Source organism: Taeniopygia guttata, chromosome Z (genome assembly GCF_048771995.1).
Source record: "Taeniopygia guttata chromosome Z, bTaeGut7.mat, whole genome shotgun sequence".
Classification (NCBI taxonomy): Eukaryota; Metazoa; Chordata; class Aves; order Passeriformes; family Estrildidae; genus Taeniopygia; species Taeniopygia guttata.
This window is the reverse complement of record NC_133063.1, coordinates 49,095,725-49,116,564: the sequence shown is the minus strand read 5'-3', so window position 1 is coordinate 49,116,564 and position 20,840 is coordinate 49,095,725. Positions and strand designations below refer to the sequence as shown.

General features: G+C 37.7%; 1 protein-coding gene across 11 annotated transcripts in view; it reads left to right on the top strand.

Annotated features, from left to right (window-relative positions):
- PRLR (prolactin receptor) overlaps positions 1 to 20,840 on the top strand; it is a 183,464-nt gene that overhangs the window by 6,907 nt on the left and 155,717 nt on the right. For 3 of the 11 annotated variants that reach the window (XM_072921757.1, XM_072921758.1, XM_072921761.1), the window contains one exon: positions 320 to 435. The exons of 4 other annotated variants lie outside the window; for them this stretch is intronic. The gene's annotated coding sequence lies outside the window, so the exon portion shown is untranslated. Of the gene's footprint in view, positions 1 to 316; positions 436 to 6,988; positions 7,037 to 20,840 lie in introns of all 11 variants that reach the window. 4 more of the 11 variants (XM_072921755.1, XM_072921756.1, XM_072921759.1 and 1 more) reach the window with 2 other exon arrangements.

The following is a 20,840-nucleotide window of genomic DNA, read 5'->3' as shown; positions in this document are numbered from 1 at the left end:
GTTGGTGAATACACCAGCTTTAAAAATCCTTATGACTGGAAAGAATGTCTCTTTGCTAAATACCTTGGAAAACCATTGATCATGTACCTTAAAATTTGCATAATTATGTCCATGTTCATATGTAGGTTGTTCTTTATTCTAAACATATGCTGAAAGTTCTAACTCATTTTACGCAGTAGCATATCTTGTTTTGCCCTTGGGTTTCAGAAGCTGTTTTTTCATGTTAGGATCAGCTAGTTGTCAGTGTGTTTATCCTTTTATGCAGAATGAATGCTCCCAAAGAAATTATATCAATTACAAGTTCTTTTTTTATCAGCAGAGGAGCAGCATTTGTCAGAATGAATCATTAACAACAGTCGGAATGCACTCTTCTCTCCTGCCTCTTCTGGAAACCTTACTGAATTTGAAGTATCCTTAATCTGGGCATATACTCAGGTAGATCTGTCTTCATTGTCAGTAAAGAGGTGACTCTTTGTTCTTTTCAGTGGTAGTTACTGACATCAAAGCTCATTCTGCCTGTTATTTTTATACCATATTTTTCACCATGCTGTTGCTCCTCTCTGGCAATAACAGATACCGATGCTCAGGCTGCACTATTCAAAGCAGCTTTTTCAGCTGCAGTTACAATAGTTTAGATAGTGGTATTAGATATTTTCTTATAAAAACACTAACAAGTTCTTAGTAGAATTTCTTGTTTCTTTGTAATTCTGTTCAGTAGAGGATTTGAAAATGTACTATAGTCTTGAGTAGAATTATTGCTGTTCATAAGAATTTAATAAATTCTTCTTTCTTTTGCATTTAAAAATTTTTCACATTTTCTGTGGAAAGAATTCTCTTGCATGGTAATAAATAAGACATGTAAGTGAAGTCAGTTTGATCTATCTTTTGGTCAATTTACCATTGGATAGCAGCATAAATTTCTTTCAGTAAAGTTTTGATACCTGCTGCAGATACATGACAAATACATGCTGCACAAATCAGAATAATCTTACTGGAACAGAACAGCCCTGGTCCTCCACTTTGAGAAAAGTGTCTTTCCAAGATTTAGGTGTCCATTTTTGTTTTCTATGAGTATATAATTTTTTTATCATTGCATTTGGAATAAGAAAAGTGCAAAGCTATAAAAGGCAAGCACAACTAAATTTATTTTAAATAAATTAAATTGTGTGCTTTGGTTTGAATTATTTTTTTCAATGGATTAATGCCTGATGTTTATTAAATGGGCCAGTGTCATGGTTTGACGCTGGCACAATGCCAGCGCCCCATGAAAATACAACCTACCAATCAAATGCTGTGAAATGTGATCAAGAACAGAGCAAAGCAGGCCAAACTTAATAACAAAGGAAAAACTTTATTACACTACTACTACTACTACTATAAAAGGAAAAGAAAGGAAAGAAAAAAAAACCCACACAAAATTCAAAATGAAAACCTTCCAAAACATTCCTCCTCCCACCACCCAACTCCACCAAACCCCAGCGAGACCCATTTGGATCCTTAATCAAGTTTTCACCCTTCAATATAATCAATACTGAGTCCATCGGGGAAGAGAGGAGTCCCCCTTACACCATAGACTCCCAGGAAACACAGCTGCCACCTCTTGTGTTTCCAATGTCACACGTAGCACTGCCCAGACACACCGGCCAGTGTGACATTCTCCTCTCCATGTCACAGTGCTCTCACCCCCGTGCATGGACAGAGACTGCTTATAGGGCCCCTTTAAGGATGCTTTGCCAAGGACCACCAGGAACAACAGTCCAGTATCGCATTTCGGGACTAGAGTCCCCCCCATTTTCCCCTGGGGCTGAGGGTCCAAGGACAGAGATCTCCTTCTCTTCTTCTCTGAAGATGGAGGGCATCCTCACACCCTCCTCAGCTCTCTCTGTCCATTCCAAAACTGGTAGTTGCTGAAGAAGGTCTCTTGGCTTACCAGTGCATCCCCCTAAAATGCAGTCCCTCTTGAAAGAAGGAGAGGTTCAGTCTATGGTAAACAAGCAGAGTCCAGCCAAAAGCCATTCCATCATCTCCCCCCAACCTTCTTCTCTGAACATCTGAGGTCCCAGGCTGTCTCTCTTTCCTTCAAATTCAGGAGGAGTAATATTTCATAAAGCCTTCATCTCACAGGAAAGGGTTAAAATTCCCGGACTCCCCAGACGGCTGCAATCTCAGCCCAGGACTCCGTCTCCCATCTCCCACGCTGGGCATCTTCCCCCCTTTCTCCTTCTCTTCCGCCGGCAAACTCCCAGGTGTCTGCTGGCTCTCTATCTCTTTTTCCTCTAGCTTAGGGGAGGGGGAACAAAGACATCCCAGATGTTCTCCACCCTTCCATCCGCAGGAGCTGGCCCAGCTCGGTTCTGATCCTTCATCCCCTGGCCTACCTCTGCAGGCCGCATGGCTCCCCTCCCCCACCCAGCCCGGGCTGTGGGGGGAGGTCCGTATCATGCGGTGACCGGAACCAAAGAAGGACCAGTCCTCCTGGGAATTCCGCTTTTAACCCCTCTGTGTTCTCAGAGGCGTGTCCACCTTCAATTGGTCACCCCAAGTGTCAGTATCCAAACCTGACCCCTGACTGGATGGATCTCTTCCTTCCAAAAAAAAATTCTCTTCCCGTGTCAAACCATGACAGCCAGGTAAAGCATAAAAAAAAACTTCTAATTTTGAAACAAGAAATAAATGTATCTGGCAGATTTTACAGCTGATACAACATCAAATTAATCCAATTTTTTATATAGGTTATGTAAATAAAATTTAATAGTATACTGCATAATATAAGATATGGAACCTAAGATGCACATAATTCTGTTTATGCAGTTACACAGCTGCTGCTTGTAATTAGCTGCCTAGGGAACCTCTGTTCAACAAACCTTTTTAATGAGTGTTTTTAACAGTTTGATTCCATGGTAAGAGAAGAACTCGATATAGAGTGTCAAACATAACTAAAATACAAATAAATGAAGATTCATAACAAAAATTAGGTATGGATTGTGTATAGGTGTGCAAGCACATGTGTATATGCTTTTAAGTGTTTTTTAAACATACAGTAATTTTGAAAGCTCTTTTGCAAACACAGTGTTCAGTGTTTCAAATTATAAATAAACAAAAAATAGCGATAGCTTTCTTACTGCTGCAGTACAGTTTCTTTCCCATAAAGTTACTTACTAAAATAGAAAAGTAAAGAATTACTTTTTTCCCCTGAATTTTAAATGTGACTCACAGTTTTAATGATGTTTTGCTTTCATCATGACATTGTTGAAATTTAAGTGATTACAGAAATACAACTTCTTTAAACATTTTATGGGTCACTTCTAACTGAAATACTCTATTATCTTCTTTTCTGTTGTCCAATGCTATGTATTATTTGGATTTGTTTGTGCAAAAGGAAGAGAATGACTATAGCATTTTTATTAAATTTTTTTAGCTTACTTCTCTTGAAATAGAGGAAGTAATGTTGCTTTCCTCACGAGAGTTTCTGACACCTAGATAATTTGTGTCTTTTGTCCCCTTGACTTCTGTTTTTGTGAGCTACTACTTCCAGCCTTTTTGTAAGATTAAAGTAGGTACTTCCAGCCTGTGTATAACATGTCAGCATGTAGAACAGCATCTCCTAGGAGTATAGTTTTTCAGTAATTGTAAGTTCTTGTTTTGTTGAACCTTGTAATTTATTATAGTGTCTGAATTACTCAACAGAAACTTACAGAAATAGTTAGGGTTTTTTTCCATTCATCTTTATAGCATTTTTTTCTCTACAATGAACATATCATCATCAGTGAAGAAGACTTTCTTGTTGATCATTTGTTTTTAGACAGGTTCCCTTAGACTGTTCTAAGTATGCAGCTGTGGTTCAGCCATGGCTTATGATGCCATAAATTGTAATGTGGAATTTAATAAGCAGAAAAAAACATGTTTTGCAAGGTGATGAACGACAGGAAATTCAGGACAAATAATGGAAGAATAAATGATGTAAATAATGGAGGTGTCAAATCTGTCTAAGTAGTTAGTTAATTGTAATTACAGTTTGGTCTAGCAAGAGATATTTGGAGATATTTATGTTACTTAAAGGAGAAAACAGTTTTGAGTTGAGGGACATTTTGGTTTTAATCCAAATCCAGTCATAATGAATAAAATACATATGATAGAGACATGAGATGAATGATAATGCTTAGGAAAAATTCTTACAGGATGCCATTTAGAATTTATGCTAACTTGTAATAGTGATCCATATTTTACTTTTTCAAAAGTTAATCCTGTCATAAGATACTGCTTCCCAATTACCTTGATGCGAAAGTTAAAGTTGTTCTCTTTATCCTCAATGTGATACTGACCCTTTTTGGCTGGTGTCTTGTCACCATTTGGACTCTGGACTATTTCCATGCAGTTGAAAGACTTGTTTCAGTTTCTAAGTTCATTTTCAGAGTTGAAGCATAAAGGGAGAAATGGAGAGAGAGAAAATGTAAATTATTCAATTTCTTATTTTGTATGCATTGTCCTTTTATGGGTCAAGAAGTTCATAAGACAGCTGTAGAAACTATGACATATTATTTATTCCTTTTGCAAGCCTTATTTATCCTTTTGTTTTAGATAATCAGGTATAGTGTGTATTCCACAGATAGTCTGTTTACATTTTTAGTGCTGTAATTGTAGTTCTCTGGATGAGCGTTTCAGAAATAAATGGAGTATTAATTCAAACCCTGTTGTGTGAAAGAGCAAAACTACTAAACACAAAAAATAGTAGACCTACTGTTATTCTTACAGAAGTTCCATTTCAGACCCTAGCTGCATCCTAATAATATTTCATAACAGAAAGCCTCTGCTTTCTGTTATGATCCCATGTTCCTCTTCCTTACTCAGCAGATACTACTATAATTTTTCACTGACCACTGTTCCTGTAAGCTTGTAAGTACTTGGAAAGCATATTAGCTTAATTTCTACCAGCTTTTGTTTTCTCTTATGCAAGACCTGCTTATTGTCCTTCACATTTCTTTCTGCTATCTCTCCTCTCAGTTGTCTATTTTCTCGCTGAAGAGAAGACTTTTTTTCTGCTTTGCTCAGTTGAGATTCTATTTCTTTTCATGTGTATTTCATATCTCAGAAATACTAGAAGACCAAAAACTCTTACATATGTTAATCAGTCTATACAACTAGCTCATTTTCCACAAGGGTTTTGTATTACAGGTGCTTGGATATGGCACTTGGGGTGAGAATGGTGGTGCTCTGTTGATAGTTGGACTGGATGATCTTAAAGGTCTCTTCCAACCCTGATGATTCTGTGATGTATGAATTTTACATGAGATCTTGGCAATGTAAATAGAAGTCCTAATCTAAATATATAGGATACCTCCACAAAAGAAAGAAGACAATGTGTGAGTTTAGGAGAAATAATTCTGCCCTATGATTATAGAGTCAGCAAATCCTATCACCAGCTCTTTAACAATCTGCTGATCTATGGCAGCCAGAAAAAAAATATTTACAACAAAAAAATTATGTGTAATATTTAACTTGGTGATCAAAGAAGTTAAGCCTAAGGTCCTATAATGCCATGCTTATGATTTTGTGAAGTACTGTCATTACTGACAGCTTAAAAATGCAGGTATATCACCGTTACAATTTTTTTAAGATAAACAGAAATCTGTTACCAACCTCCTTAGTGGACCTAGGTTTATCACAGTGTTCTCAAATACTGCCAAGGTATGATAAGCACTTTCATTATGTAATATGAATGCATGAAACACGTATGTTCTGTATTGCTGGCACATTGAAATCTTGGAAACATTTCACCACCTTCAAGCGAGCAAGTATGTAAAGCAGTAAGATAAAATCATTAATAATCAAGTTCAGGATAGAGATTACACAATCATTAGTGAAGTAATTCTCATTAAAGCAGTTTTTCTGTCTAGGACGTGCCTCACACAATAGGAATGCCACTTTCCCAGAGCATGTCAGCAATGAGTAATAACCCTGAACGTGAGCAAATTGGAGCAAGAGGTTCAGATTAATTTTCTTTGGGGGAAAAGAATATCACCATTTTTTCTAGAATCTTAGTAATAGTAATCTTCTACACTAGAAGCTGTGTAGAAAAAAAAAATCAGTAAAATAATAAGATAGATTAAGCACAGGCCTTTTAATTCAGACTCCATTCATAAGTAACAAAAAAGAAAGTGTTTTGAGAGAGAAAAAAGAATTAAAGGAAGTGCATTCTATTTGTTTAGCTGGAGAACATGGATATATTTCCTTACTGAGTCCTTAAAATGTCAGTAACCTAAAAATCTTGAGAAATTATTTAATGATGAATTATTTTAATGGGAAAATGACCACATTTACCATATCCATATCCCAGTCACACAGACTTAAAGACTTAAAGTGACCTTGTTTTTCATATTCCAGTAATATATCTTTTTATACTGTTATGATTCCTGAGCAGAACAGATAGGTAGTTGTTGATTGTTGAGAAACAGTGTAATCTGCTTAAAAGCATTTCTATTTTCTTCTAATATTTTGGCTACAGTACTGTAACACTCAGTGTGAAGACCTGCTTTCAATCAAGTTGTAAACTTGGGAAATTTTTTTAATATGTGAATAATTTTATTTCGGTTCTTATGTGACTTAGTATTTTTTTATTTAAAATTTTAGATTGGGTATAATATGAAATTCTGTCTTTTTGGATTATGGGCTTTTTCCCCCCCTAATTTAATCTTGTTCATTATTCAATCCATTTCATATTTTTTTTTTAAAGAAAATAAAATCAAATGCTGTGACACAAAACAGTAGTCTTTGCAACAAAATGACAGCAGTGAAATCACTAGGAACCAGTTTGACTTGACATTATGATCAATATGCTGGATCTCATTTGTGACAGGTATGGTCTTCTTATTGCTTGTATAGGCAGATTATGGGTCTAAATGAAGTAGAAAATTATATGTTGTAATTTATACTTATTGCTAGTAATTACTGTTTATTCCATTGCCATGACTCAGAAATCCATTTATGACAGGAGTTAAATGCAGAAGATGCTGAGCCTCAGAACATGTGTGAGATAAAGGTAAAACTGTATTTTCTAACTTGTTGTTTTTACTTAGTTTAGCATTTGATTTTTAGCATGTGCATTTGGTAGGAGCTAATTAGTTGGGGCTAATTCTTAGTGTGTTATGTACAGCTGATGCTGAGCTATCCATTTATTTTATTGTCCCTGCAAAAATAGGATGTAGCCTATTTTTCAACTGAGGGACAGTCTCTGAAATCACGTCTTAAACTAGCAGTTGTAGCAGACAGGGGCCATATATTTGTTGTTGCCTGAACTGTGCTGCTTTAGTGATCTGGGCCTGCAGCCTTTTCATTGGTCTTAAGTTTAATATGTTTGTTGCAATTTCATAGCACCATAGAATGGTTTGGGGTGGAAAGGACCTAAAAGACCAGTTCCAACCCGCTGCAACTGAATTGTTTTACATCGTTGGAAGTGGACATGGTGTTACCATATTTTTCTTTAATTTTAAATTAGACTGTAAGATGTTTTCATAAAAGAAGTTAAACTATAAAAGAATCATCAGCCTAATGCTCTCCTGTCACTTTTTACATATTATCTATTTCTCACTTTGATCCATTTTTATTTCTCACTTTGATCCAAATTTTATAGAGTCTTTAAAATTTTACCTATACTTTTGCTGTTAAGTTACTTTTTGTACATACCTTAGCTTCTTGATTTCCTTTGACTGTTTTTATATGAAATGCTAAATTAAATATTATTATGAATAGTGTCATGGTTTGACACTGGCACAATGCCAGTGCCCCCATGAAAATGCAATCTCTCAATTGAATGCTGTGAAATGCAATCGAGAACGGAGCAAAGCAGGCCCAAGCTTAATAACAAGAAAAAACTTTATTAAGCTCCTACTACTGTACTACTATGAAAGGAAAAAGAAAGAAAAAAAGAAAAACACACACACACACAAATCAAAATGAAAATCTTCCAAAGCATTCCTCCTCCCACCACCCAACTCCAACAAACCACAGTGAGACACAACCTGGACCCCAATCAGGTTTCCACCCTCCAGACAATCGATACTCAGTCCATCGAGGGAGAGAGGAGCCCCTCCTGTGCCACAGACCCCCAAGAAACACAGCTGCCACACCCTGTGCTTCCATGTCACACATGGCACCGCCCGGAGAAAAGTTTGCCAATGGTGACCCTCTCCTTTCCATGCACAGTGCTCTCACCACCAATGCATGGATGGACAGACTGCTTTTAGGATTTTTCCTTTCAAGGATGCCCTGCCAAGAGGGGAAAAACAACAGTTCAGTTTTTCATTTTTGGGACCACAGTCCCCACCATTTTCCCCTGGGGCCGAGGATCCAAGAACAGAGATCTTCTTCTCTTCTTCTTCTCTGAAGACAGGGGGCACCACCACAAACCTCCCTAACTTTTCTCTGTTTGCTCCACTTCTGTCTTTTCCCAGCTGAAGCAGGTCTCTTTGGCTCACCAGCACCCTCCTAAAATACAGTCTCTCTTGGAGGAGAAGATCGTTTCAGTCTGTGGCTACCGAGAAAAAGTCCAGCCAAAAGCCTCTCCATCATCTCCTCCCACCTAGAATTTCTCCTTCTAACATCCCAGGATCCAACCTGTCTCTCTTCCTCTCTTTCAAACTGAGGAGGAGAAAAATTTCACAAAGCTTTCATTTCTCAAGGAAGGGTTAAAAGTCCCGACTCCCAGAGATGGCTCGCTGCCCAGGCTCCAGCTCCCACAGGCAGCTGGACACCTTTATCTTCACTTGAACAGTGGTCACTGTCAAAAAAGGAAAGAACAGTAATATTGGAAAGGGAAAATAAATTTTAAACTGGCATAAGAATCTGCTTATTTTCAAACTTGTTGAGGATTTTTTTTTAATAATACTATATTGACATTGGGAAAGAAATACTTGCTTCTACTGTCTTTTAAATATTTTAAGTTAAGCTGGTACAAGAATTAATTGGTATTGTGTAATTTAACTGTATATGAGGAGAATAACCTGCTCTAAGAGAAGATGGACTGTCTGTTACTTGCTTCTTCCTGAAGTGAGGTACATGATTTTTAAATCAAGGAAAAACTTGATGCAGGCACAGCCATAAAAAGTGATTATTTTCTAAATTAATAAGGAATAGTAGACCTGTAAGACTACTAAGTTAGCCTCTGAGGAACATGAAAAGAAGGAGTATGTGTTAAACGCTAAGCAAAATGTATTTCCTGCCCCCAGTGCACAGTCTCCTCCAATCACTGGAATTAATATTCCTATCAGGCAAACACAGCCATGCAGTCCCAGAATGATTAGATAAATAATTGGATACGGAAATTGAAGTCAATACAAATTAATTTCCATTTACTTCCTTTACTCTTTATTTGCATGAACAAAATAGATGGTGATTTTATATTCTAATGGTCAAGTCTAAATGGCTTTGGGTAATGTTTTATTTATAGAGCACTTGGTTGCCCATAAGGTGAGTTAAAGTGCAAATTATAGTCAGGCTTAAGACTGACTTTTTCCTAGCTGGTAAAAGAGCATTGGTAGCCAGGTCTGGGTGAATCAATAAGGTGTAAGGTAGTAAGAGGAGTTTTGCTTCTGTACTTCAGACTGTCCCCCATATGTGATGAGTCAGACTTTGTTCTTGGAATCTGAAGAAATGTTTGCAATTCTGGAGTCAAAACCAAATTGGATAGCATAATGATGATAAATCTCAATCCATGAAGTATTTGGTCTGGATTTTGAAGAGATGTATGAGTGGACTGTGTCCTAGGCAGCTTCCTTTTAATACTGATGTTTTAGTTTAGGGTAAATTTGGGGAAAACTTAGGAAATAAACTTTTACGGCTTTTTTTTATTTACTTGGTTTAGGGAAAAATTTTTTTTGAGAGAGAAGTGGAAAATAATTTGTTTATTTAACAAGTAAAGCACTCTCCAGCACTAAAATAATTAACACTAGATGACAACAAAACTCTTTCACTCCTCTGAAGAGATGAATAAATTTAGAAGGTTTTTCTTGGGAGTGGTCGCCCGGGTCTGGACGCTGGGGATGGCTGCTGCAGATTACTAAATGCAGGCTCCTGGTGTTTCTTGGTGTTTCCTAGATTCCAGTCTAGAGCAGGTTGGATGATATTTAGAAAGAGGAAAGGAAAAAGCAACAGTTTATGGAAAGAATTGGACTGCTTAACTTAACTAGGAAGTAAAGCAAGAAAGTAGGCAAAGCAAGTAAGCAAGTAAAGCAAAAGCTAGCTAGCTAGCTCTAGCTTTTTTTAGACAGCAGATTATGGGGGGAGGTGAACTAGATGATAATATGGCAAAACAAACTTTCATTTTTAGAGTCAGTTTTGAAAGTATAGAACATAATATCAAACGTAAACAGAATACACGATTGGAGATATAAACACTATAACAGTTATCCTAGGACATTCTACCCTTTATCTTTATATCTTTAACATTATGTAAAAACTTTATTAAGTTAAAACTTGTATTTTTTACTTATTCATACTTTTGACACTTATATATTTCTTTTTTTCTCATGTTTGTGTGTTTTATGTACAGACATTGGCAGTAATATTCAGCAAACAGTGATATTTGCACAATAGTTTTACTCTACAATCGGATTTCTTTGAGGTATATATTGTGTTGTTCTATTTCTCTGCATTATCTACTATGTATAACCTGGTTCTTGAGCAAAGACAATCTCACGAATGGGTTTGTCTGTATTTGAGGCAGGATTGATTCACACTGATTTCTCTAACAAATTTTTGACATGTGCTACTGGGACTTTATCTCTGTTTACTATATTCAGGGGCTTAGACTGGGCAGGACCTGTTCGATTGGTAGAACTTTGGCTGTTAACTAATTAGGTGGCTTTTGCTAAATGTTGCTCTTAATTTTTGAAAGATCTCTTACTTAATGCTTTTAAGGTGGTTTTTAACAGTCTATTGTATTTTTCTACTTTGCCTGCAGCTGGTGTATGGTAGGGGATGTGGTACACCCACTCAATGCTATGTTTTTTAGCTTAGGTGTTGATAAGGCTGTTCTTGAAATGAGTCTCATTGTCTGACTTAATCTTTTTAGGGGTACTATGCCTTTAAAGGACTTGCTTTTTAAGGCTCAGGATGGTGTTACGGGCTGTAGCATGAGACACAGGGTAGGTTTTTAACTATTTAGTGGTGGCTTTTACTATTGTGAGCACGTGGCGCTTGTTTTGGCGTGTTTGGGGCAGTGTGATGTAGTTAATTTGCTAGGCTTTTCTATATTTGCATTTGGACTACCGCCCACCATATTATAGGGGCTTTACTTGCTTGGCTTGTTTGATGGTAGCGCATGTCTTACAGTTATGGATAATCTGAGAAATACTGTCTATGGTTAGATCTACTCTTTGGTCTCGTGTTTACTTATAAGTGGTATCTTTACCCTGATGGCTTGAGGCATCATGGGCTCATTGTGCTAGGAACAACTTTCTTTTGTGTTTTTAGTCGAGGTCTATCTTTGATACTTCTATCTTTGCAGCCTGATTTATTTGCTGATTGTTTTGTTGTTTTTTATTAGTTTTGCTTCTGGGGACATGGGCATCTATATGGCGAACTTTTACAGGTAGCTTCTCTACCTGGGTAGCGATATTTTTTCACTCTTTAGCAGACTAAATTGTTTTTCTTCTATGCTGCTAGTTAGCTTTTTTCTACTTCTCTAGCTACTTTTACAGAGCATTGGCTACTATCTATGAATCAGTGTAGAGGTAGAGCTTTGGCTATTTTTTCCTTTTTGCAATGTTTAGGGCTAGTTGAACGGCTTTGAGTTCAGTAAATTGGCTTGATCTACTTTCTCTTTCAGTGGCCTCTGCAACTTGTTGTGTGGGATTCTATATAGCTGCTTTCTATTTCTGATTCATCTTTATGATGCGACAGGAACTGTCAGTGAAGAGAGCATAGTGTGTTTCTTCTGCTGGCAGTTGGTTGTATGGTGGAGCTTTTTCAGCCTGTGTTACTGGTTCTTTTTCTTTATTTGCGACACTAAAACTTTTACTTTCGGGCTAATTTGTAATTACTTCTAAAATCTCAGGGCGATTTAGCTTATTAATATGGGTACGCTGCGTGATGAGAGCAATCTATTTGCTCTATGTAGCACTGGTGGCATGGTGGGTGGAGGGAACTTTTCTTTTGAACATCTACTTTAGCACTGGTAGTCGGGGTGCTAGGAGGAGTTGTGCTTCTGTGCTAATTATTTTTGAGGTGGCCTGGACTTTCTCGTAGGCGGCTAAGATTTTTTTCTTTGTTGGGGTGTAGTTAGTTTTAGACTCTCTGTAGCTCTGACTCTAAAATTTTAGTGGTCGGTTCTGAGTCTCATCAGGCACTTTCTGCCAAAGGCTCTAGGACAGACTATGGTTCTTGGCTGCAGAGTAGAGCACGTTCTTCACATCTGGTTTTGTCTTGACTGGGCTAAGGGCTACTGCATGAGCAATTTCTTGCTTTATCTGGGCGAAAGTTTGCTGCTGTTTAGGGCTCCAGCAGAAATTATTTTTTTTGCGGGTGACTAGGTAGAGGGGACTCACGATTTGACTGTATTTAGGAATGTGCATTTTCTAAAAACTAATGGCGCTTAAGAAAGCTTGTGTTTCTTTCTTGTTGGTTGGTGGAGACATGGCTGTGATTTTGTTGATGACATCTGTAGGAATCTGACGCCGTCCATCTTGCTACTTCACTCCCAGAACTGGATTTTTCGAGCAGGTCCCTTCACTTTACTCTTTTTGATGGTGAAACCAGCTTCTAGGAGGATTTGGATGATTTTTTCTCTTTTCTTAAACACTTCTGCTGCTGTGTTCTCTTACACAATGATATCATCAATATATTGTAGATGTTTTGGAGCTTTACCTTTTTTTAGTGCAGTTTGGATCAGTCTATGGCAGATGGTAGGATTGTGCTTTTATTCTTGGGGCAGTTGGTTCTAGGTATACTGTATTTTCTTCCATGTAAAGGCAAACTGAGGCCTGCATTCTGTTGCTAGAGGAATGGAGAAAAATGCATTGGCAATATTAATAGTGGCGTATTACTTCGCTGCTTTGGACTCCAGCTCGTACTGGAGTTCCAGCATGTCTGGCACAGCAGCGCTCCGTGGTGGAGTTACTTCATTTAATGCACGGTAGTCTACAGTTAATCTCTATTCTCTTTCAGATTTATGCACAGGCTAAATGGGGCTGTTGAAGGGTGAGTGGGTTTTGTTGACCACCCCTTGGCTCTCTAGCTCTCGGATCATCTTATGGATGGGAACTACAGTATTTCGAGTTGTTCTGTACTGTTGACGATGCACTGTTGAAGTGGCAACTGGTACTTTTTGTTCTTTTCTCTTTAAAAGTCTTATTGTAGTTGGATTCTCAGATAGTTTAGGCAAGGTGTTCAGTTGCTGGATGCCCTCTGTCGCTATAGCTGCTGTCTCAAATGCTCACTTGAGTCTTTTTGGGTTTATAAAATATCTCCTTTGAAGGTAATTTATGTTCAAAATATATGGGGTTTTTGGGCTAGTCACAATAGGGTGTTTTTTCTACTTATTTTTTGTCAGACTTACATCAGCTTCTATTACGGTAAAGTTCTGTGATCTACCTGTCACACTGGCAATAGAGACAGATTCTGCCCTTATGTGTTTTGATGGAATTAACGTGCATTGTGCACTAGTATTAACTAAAGCCTTATATCTTTGTGGTTCTGATGTGCCAGGCTAGCGAATCTACACAGTCCAGAAAACATGGTTTTCCCTTGCCTCTACCTGGCTAGAGGCAGGGCCCCTTTAAGCTTGGTTATCTTTTTTGCCTTGGGCGTATGTCTTAGAGGTTCTTTCAAGGGGATTAGACATGTCATTATTATTATTATGCTTGGCAGTTTGGCTACGGGCAATTGGAGCTGCTCTCTTTTTGGTGGCACTTTTTTTCTGAGTATTACTTTTTTTTAATTCATGCACCCGTTGTGCTAGAGTATTAGTAGGTTTTCTGTTCTATTTCCTCATGTTTTCTCTGTAATCGCGCAGGAAGAACTACAGTTCAGTTCGTGGGGTGTACCTTTTCTTACTATCTGAGGAACGTCTACGTTGGATATTAGAACTTCTGATCTGTACTGCTGAGATTTGGAGAAGGTCTTCCTTTATCTCCTCCTTGAGTTTTTTATGATTCTCCTTTATCTTATCTTTTAATTTCTGGAGACGTGTTTCTACTGCTGCAATTCTGGCATGGGTTGGGCTATGTATAGCATCTGCATATGCTTGGAGTTTCTTTGTTATTTCGAGCACGGTCTTATTCTTCTCATTTTGTTTCATTATTGTTAAGGCAGAAGTGTAGTCATGTGGCTCAAGCCGTACAAGTTTTTGCTACATTACAGATGTACATGGTACTAAGTCTGGATTCTTAGTTGTTATTTCATCTGAGAAGATAATCTCTGCCACTGCTATTTCTCTTAGACGTTGGATTCTTTGTTTTATAGTCTTTTACTGGGTTTGCTGTATATAAAGATTATCTGCACACAGGTATCTTTGTGCTACACTTTCCAGAACCCGTGCCCAGAGGCTGTGAGGGTTAGCTCCCCTCATCATTTCTTGATTAATGACAGGATCATGTGACAGGGATTCTAAATGTCTTGCTTCAGTATTATTCAGAATTGTAGCCTCGCCTGTAGCATCTCAAAGACGGACTAACTAACTAATTACAGACTCATCAGGTTGTCGGGTATAATCTTTCTTCAGGCCACGAAGGTCTTTTAGGGAAAAGGACTCAGTATTGGCTTCTGATCTTGTATCAGTTGCTTTGACTTCTGATTTTATGTCAGCAGGCATTGAGGGTCCCTCTCCTGCATTATCATTATCATCGTCATCATCTACTGGTCGATTGGTCTTTTCTGTGCGCTTCCCACTTCTTGTGCTAGTAGCAACAGCTATTGGTTGAGGCTTGGCTGCTGAGTCTGGTTTAGCTGCTAGCCTAGGCTCACTGTCTGGTTTAGCTGCTGGCTTTGAGCCGGGGGTGTTGGCTGCAGCCTGAGTGACTGGGATAGCTGCTGATTTATCTCCCTGCCCCCCTTCCTCTGTCTGCTGCCCTACAGTATCTAGCAGGGTGCGATAAGCATATGTTAGGGCTCAGCTCACTGTAATGATTTTTTTCTCTTTAGAGTTATCATGGTACTTTTCTTTTAGGTATTTCGCTACCTCAGCTGGATTCTGAATTTTTTTATTTGGAAAGTTTTAGGCTATAGGGTCAGAAAATTTCTTTAAGATTTGGCCTATATCCTCCCATTTCCCACACTACTCAGAATTTCTCACACCTGGGTCTACTCTTGGGTTAGAGGTTTTATCAGCTCTTTTAGAAATTTCAGCTCTCATTCTAGACAGACTGCAGACTGTATAGAGAAAGCTTACTAGATTAAACACCAGGAAGATGGTCTTTTTAACAGTCAGGGGAAACTGAACATTTTCTAATAGGGAGGTAACAAATTTAGAGGAGAAGAAGGAAAGCAAAGGCTGAAAAGCCTCATCCCCTACTTCCCCTTTAACAAATTGGCTGTACAACTATAACTATGAACCATACATTCCAGGAACAGACTTCAGCACTTTTATAAACTCTCTGGAAGCTATTACACTTAAGCACAGTACGATGGATATTCTGGTTAGTGCTCTTCTACTGCAAAACTTACGTATTAGGGACAATACTGGAGCTATTCCTGGATAAAAAAATAAACCTAGGGACTATAGGGGGATTAAGATCTGAAAAACTCCTAGGGACTAGAGACACATGCAGGCCTTCACCCTAAGAGACAATATTAATTCAAACAATATAACTAGTAACTGCTCTATACCCACACAAAATAATTGAAACAAAAATATGATTACAACAGGGTTTTTTCTACTCTCTTGAGCCCCACGTTGGGCGCCAAAATATTTGTTTTAGTTTAGGGTAAATTTGGGGAAAACTTAGGAAATAAACTTTTACGGCTTTTTTTTATTTACTTGGTTTAGGGAAAAATTTTTTTTGAGAGAGAAGTGGAAAAGAACTTGTTTATTTAACAAGTAAAGCACTCCCCAGCACTAAAACAATTAACACTAGATGACAACAAAACTCTTTCACCCCTCTGAAGAGATGAATAAATCTAGAAGGTTTTTCTTGGGAGTGGTCGCCCGGGTCTGGACGCTGGGGATGGCTGCTGCAGATTACTAAATGCAGGCTCCTGGTGTTTCTTGGTGTTTCCTAGATTCCAGTCTAGAGCAGGTTGGATGATATTTAGAAAGAGGAAAGGAAAAAGCAACAGTCCATGGAAAGAATTGGACTGCTTAACTTAACTAGGAAGTAAAGCAAGAAAGTAGGCAAAGCAAGCAAGCAAGCAAAGCAAAAGCTAGCCAGCTAGCTCTAGCTTTTTTTAGACAGCAGATTATGGGGGGAGGTGAACTAGATGATAATACGGCAAAACAAACTTTCATTTTCAGAGTCAGTTTTGAAAGTACAGAACATAATATCAAACGTAAACAGAACACACGATTGGAGATATAAACACTATAACAGTTACCCTAGGACAACTGAGGAACATTTTTGGAGTGTGATTGATACGATGAAATGGATCTACTCAGGAAGAGTTATTTTTTGAAGGTTGAAAGCTGAAGAGGTGTTTGTAAAATCAACAGTGATTTTGGTATATATGATGCACTTTTTATAGTACACATGAGGTTTATTTCTATAACTGTAGCTTTTTTTCTAAATGCATCTTTTTCTTTTCACTTTATATAAGTCTACCTGGAGTAACAATAGAACCAAAAGGGGAACATGAAACAATTGTATAATTGAACGATTCCTCTCTAGCAATATTAGAACTAGTTATTGGTATGTTAATCACATTAGTAGTGATCTGTAGATAATGCCAGTTGCTCTTCAGACATCAAGTGGTCTAAGGCTTTGTGGCAATTAATATTAGAAATAATTCATGTAAGTTTAAACCCTCAATTGCATTTAATTATGGATTTGTTTGTGAAAGAAACAGCTGCACCTTTTCTTCATCTCTGTTAGTCTGCCATTTGAAATATGCAGCAGAAGTTTTCTGCACTGGGCAGCATTATCAAAAGTTTTGTACATGTAATCATACAATCTTTCATTATTTGTTGGCCATTGAGTGATCTTCTCTAATCTTTGAGATAGCAGTGAGAAAAACTATGCATGTCTGTCTTTGCAGATAATATTATTTGCATTCATAGTTATCACAATAGATAAATAATTTGTGGGTGAATTACGCAGCAGATCCATCATCATTACACTTCCAAGTGTAATGGGACAGAAATTTGGCTCTTAGCCATCATAATGACATGGTTTAACTAATGTGATCAATCTTGAAGCAAATTGAATCAAAATTTTCTTTCCCCAGTGAATAGCAGTTCCAGTGTGTGTTCTAGGCAGCTGATATGATAAATTATAAAATTCTTTTTTTGTACCATCCAGGGATGGCAAATATGCTTTTTTTGTACCTTTCACAGAAAGAGATCTAAAGAGCAGCTTGTTCATTTTCTCCTTCTTTGGGTTTTTCCATTAGGGTATCTTCTCCAAGATAGTGAGTCCTAATTCCAGTCAAATATCCTCATGAAAGCCACTTCAATATCCATTGAAGCCAACTCTTCCTGAAGTGCAGTTTTGTTGAGTCTTTTGAACTTTACCACAAACCTTTGCAAAATTTAGGTCTGCTGAAAACTGAACCTTTTCGTTAAATAAAGAAGAAATAATATGAAAAGAACTGTACTGCAAGAGTATTGTATATGTATTGCATATATGAAAGTTAATATACAAGGCAGGAGGTATCCTGCTGCTTCATATTAAAAAGTTAAAGTTAAGCCATTTTCCATTACAACTATAGTATTTCTGTCTCAGAAACAGGTTCCATTCAACTGAGATGATTTTAAGAACAGAGTGAATGAGGAGCGTAGGATTGGGAGCCATTCAAGGGGCAAGAAAGAAAGAACACAGTGGGTGATAGAGAGTAACTTGGTTTGAGGGGGTGGCAGTAGTGACAGAAGTTGGAAGAGTGTAGCTTGCTAGTCAGAGTGAAAGGAGTAGACAACAATAACTGAGGTGTGATAACAGAAAGGAACGTAAGAGATTTGTACTGTTCTGGAGATTGAAATAGAACAGCCTAGGCAAAGCAAACTTGAAAATACTGCATTTCCTTGTGATACTTCCTGTGATTAACTTGTGCAAGTAACAGGAGTTTCTTACCTATCACTAAAATTAAATTTTTTTTCTCCGTTGAGAATCCTTCATTTCTTACTAACTCGTATGCTTTATCACTGTGTCTTGTTTTTAGGCGCACCCAGCATCTTACAGATGAGATGGCTACTGACCAGTTGTAAATATATTTATCCCTCTGCTTAGGAAGGGATGACTTCTCTAATAACATTCAGAAGACTGACAAAGGAGGCAAATACATTGTTGGAATATATTTTAGCTCAAGTCTTTCTGGTTCTGTCACTATTTTACAGAATGTAAGAACATCAAGATTGCAAAAAATCAGTTGATACACAGCCAGCAAAATCGAAGAAATTTTTTGTGTGTTGTTTTGGGGGCTTTTTTAGTCATGGTGACTTATTAAAAAATATGGATATTGATTTAGTATCGATATCTAACTGTGACAGACAAAAACTCTCTAACAGTTTAAAGTTAGAAAGTGTATGTTTATTCGACGCCGGGCAGCGTGCGGGATAGCTCCCAAATACACACCGCACCTTCCAGGTGATTACAGAGTCTTTTTATCCATACAAGTATTGAATACACAAAATACAAATACATATTCATAATTTTGGTACATCCCATTCCCCGCTTCGTATGTTAATCACTCCAAAAGCTATTAAGCATGCGTAGTTTGTCCCTTGAAATGGGTCGGTGGTCCCTTTCATGGGGAGGGGTCCCAAAATGAGGAAGTAAATGAAGTCTTCCTCGTTCTGACCTTTCTACTTTTTCAATGCAAGTATGACAAATGAACTCTTGGTAGAACTCCCATTCCTTGTCTTCAATTGGTTTCAGAACAGAGGAGGCCCACAATTGTCTTATGTTCCTAAAAGCTATTTGTCAGTTTCTATATTCTTCATTATAAACCCAGCTAACTAAACATTGTGCTGACAAGCAACTACTAACTTCTACTTCATCAAGGCCTACTCATTTATTATTCTTATTTTAATTAACTTTAGTAAGGTTTATTTCTAACTAAAATCTTAGCTCCTCAAAATCTCTAAATGCCTTAAAGTTTACGTTTCATTCCCCACTTCTTCTTCGGAATGAGTAAATTCTTTTACTCAATATATAGACCTTTTTTCATCTGCCCAAGACGTGTCTAGTTTCTTTCAAAACTAAGCCATATGCTTTTGATAGTGAAGTTAGGGCTGTCATTCGTCGTATCATTTTCTAATTTTAAACAAGTATTACAACAGACAAAATTAAGCTTATACTAACTAAAATAAGCAACACAATAATAGGATGAATTAAAGTATTAAGTATGCCGGTTGCTGTTGGTGACCATCTAAAAAGCACATCCCACCAATTATGAGACAAGTGTTCCTCAAATCATTTAAAAACTCCTTTGATGGTCCCTGTGTCATGGTGTATAGTAATTAAAGTTTTCTTTCTTGCGTCTCTAATCTCTTTTAAAATTTCTCTCAGTTCTTGATGTTTTAACAATTGAGCAACTAAAGTCAAATTCATTCTTATGGGCACAGGCACTATACCCTCTTACTGCACATACCTTTAGTTTTAGTCTAAATTCAGGACATTTACTCAAACATTTGTCACAGCATTCAGGGCTAATCCGAATGAGTTTCATGGGTGGTTGGTAAGCCTCATGGAACCCATCTTGCACAAATGCATAGTTACATCCCTAAACATTTCTCCCTTCCCACAAACGTGCATTTGTAACCTTTATAATTTCATTTAGGGCCCTACAAGAGTGGGGATCATAGGCCCTTCCTTGACACTGGTATATTCTAGTTACGTTGTACTTGTGTGGTATTGTATTGGCTCCTGTTACAACTGTGGCAATAGTTATAATAGTTACGACTTTCTCCATCATGTCTATAATTTCTATAGGTCTATTTATTCGCTGTTGCAGGTGAGCTTCAACTTCAGCTCGTTGTCACTTGGTGTCACTTTTTAGACTCCCTCAGGAACTTTTTTCACTCGGGAGTGATGGATTTAGGCTTTCTGTTCTTTAATTTTGATTGCAGTAAAGGTAGTGAGAAGCACCTGGTAGGGTCCTTCCTACTGCGGTTCCAGGCTTTTTCTGCAAAAGACTTAACATATACATAATCCCCAGGTTGTACATCATGTACTGGCCCATCTAATTCTCTGGTCTGAGCTCCAGCCACATATTTTTCAATTTCCCTTAATTGTTTGTTCAGGGCTATTATATATCTATGTAGGGTTTCTTCCCCTACCTGTGTTGGTGTGATCCCTTCTTGAACTGCATATGGTCTCCCATATAATATTTCAAAGGGGCTCAATTTTTCTTGGTTTTGTCCAGATTTGCAATAATGCTAATGGGAGAGCTTGCGGCTAAGGTAGGTTTGCCTCTTGTCCCAACCTTACAATTTGTTGTTTAATCAAATGATTCATCTTCTCCACTTGGCCACTCGATTGAGGATGATATGGGGTATGTAACTCCCAATCTATCCCCAGGTGATGGCTAATTTGTTGCACAATTTTGGAGATAAAATGCGGCCCTCTATCTGAGGATATGGTGGCTGGAACTCCAAACCTTGGTATTATTTCTTGCAACAGTGCTTTGGTTACCTCTCGTGCTTTAGCAGTCCTAGTAGAAAAGGCTTCTGGCCAACCCAAAAAGGTATCAGTCAATACTAG